Source organism: Meles meles, chromosome 19, assembly GCF_922984935.1.
Source record: "Meles meles chromosome 19, mMelMel3.1 paternal haplotype, whole genome shotgun sequence".
Classification (NCBI taxonomy): Eukaryota; Metazoa; Chordata; class Mammalia; order Carnivora; family Mustelidae; genus Meles; species Meles meles.
The window spans coordinates 25,671,946-25,674,115 of NC_060084.1; the positions used below are offsets into that span (position 1 = coordinate 25,671,946).

The 2,170-nt window shown below is 34.4% G+C and overlaps 1 pseudogene; it reads left to right on the top strand.

The window, feature by feature from the left end:
* Window positions 1–1,300: 1,300 nt before the first annotated feature.
* On the top strand, window positions 1,301–1,427 carry LOC123931984 (annotated as a pseudogene).
* Window positions 1,428–2,170: the final 743 nt, after the last annotated feature.

The following is a 2,170-nucleotide window of genomic DNA, read 5'->3' on the forward strand; positions in this document are numbered from 1 at the left end:
AGCTGTGAGGGAGGGGAGAATTCCTAGAAGACTCCATCCCCAAGACCCAGAACAGAGCGCTTATATAATACTAAGGCTTAAACATAACAACAGAAAATATGACCCTTCCTCTGTAACCACCACCAGGCTAACAAGAATCAAGTATTAATAGTAATCTACTGCTAGAGAGAGGCAACAGAAAAGACCTCAAGCTGATTGTGGAGTACATACTGAGAAAAACCATCTGGCCAATCAGCCCCTACCTTAAATGAAAAGAAAAGCTAGAGGAATGTGAAGCCTATGGTGGGGACGTTATAGGTTGAATTCCCCCACACACATAAAAAAAAGTCAAAATCCTAAGCCTCAGTACCTCAGAAAATATCTTTGTTTGGAGACAGATTTTTCATAGACCTAGTCAAGCTAAAATCAGGTCCTTACAATGAGCCCTCATCCAATATAACCAGTGTCCTTATAAAAGGGGAAAGTTGGACAGAGACAGACATTCGTAAAGAAAAGATGATGTGAAGAGGCATACGGAGAAGATGGCCATCTACAAGCCAAGGAGATAGGCCTAGAACAGAACTTTCCCTCATAGCCCTCAGCAGTAACCAACCCTGGCAACACTAGGATTTCTAGCCTCCAGAATTATTAGACAATAAATTTCTTGTTAGAGCCATTCGGTTGGTGATACTTCATGGTACACCTCATGCTCACTCTCTCTCTCAAATGAATAAATAAATAAAATTAATAAAATATAAAATATAATATAAAATATATTATAAATATATATATAATATATATAAATATATATAAATATATATATTATAAATATATAAATTATATAAATAAATATATATATAAATTTATATAATAAAATATAATATAAAATAAAATATAAAAAAATAAAATTCAACAAAAAATTTTAAAACGGAAAATTACAAAAATACATGAAAACAAATGTTTGTTCTTTTTTTAAAAAAAAAAGATTTATTTATTTATTTGACAGACAGAGATCACAAGCAGGCAGAGAGGCAGGCAGAAAGAGAGGAGGAAGCAGGCCTCCTGCTGAGCAGAGAGCCCAGCGTGGGGCTCGATCCCAGCACCCTGGGATCATGACCTGAGCCGCAGGCAGAGGCTTTAACCCACTGAGCCACCCAGGCGCCCCCAAATGTTTGTTCTTAAATATCAATAAGATTAACAAACCATCTGTCAGACAGATAAGGAAAAAATTGCTAATTACCAATATCAGAATGAGAAAGGCGATGACACAACAAATTCTTTAGATATTAAAAGGATAATAGGAGTCATTTAAGGGATAAGGAGCTTTGTGCAGTGGCAGTATCGTAGCCAATGAGGTTTATCTGAGGCATGATGGTTGCTAATTGAAAAGGATAATAAGGAAATATTATAAATAACTTCATGCCAATAAATTTGACAACTCAGATGAAATGGACAAATTTCCTTAAAGATACAAACAAAGCTCACTAAAGGAAACATCCATATCCTGAGTAGCCTGGTATCTCTCAGAGAAATTGACTCAGAGTTAAGAGTCTTCACACAAAGAAAACTCCAGGTTTAAATGGTTGGTGAATTCTATCAAGCATTTATGGAAGAAATAATAGCACTCTACACAAAATTGTCCAGAAAACTGAAGAGGAAGGAATACTTAACTCATTCTATAAGTCCAACAGTACTCTGACAGAGACAGAGATGAAAGAGACATTATAAGAAGACTACAGAACAATATCACTCATGATCACTATACAAAAATCTTCATCAAATATTAGTGAGTAAAATCAATAATAAATCAAAAGGATTATGGAATATATCTCAATTCAGAACTGATTCAATATTTGAAAATCAATATAATTCACATCAACCGACTAAAGAAAAATCATATGATAATCTTGATAGATGCAGAAAAGGCCTTGACAAAATTCAAAATCTCTCATAGTACAAACTCTCAGTAAACTAGGAATAGAAAGGAATTTTCTTAGCCTGATAGCTTCTGATGTTCTAATGATGAAGGTGGAATGCCTTTCAGATTGGGAACAAGGCAAGAATTCCATTCTTACTACTCCAATTCAACATTGTACTGAAAACCCTTGCCAATGTAATAAGATAAGAAAAATAACAGGACTACAGATTAGAAAGGACAAAATAAAACTCCTTCCACAGATGACAAAGTTGT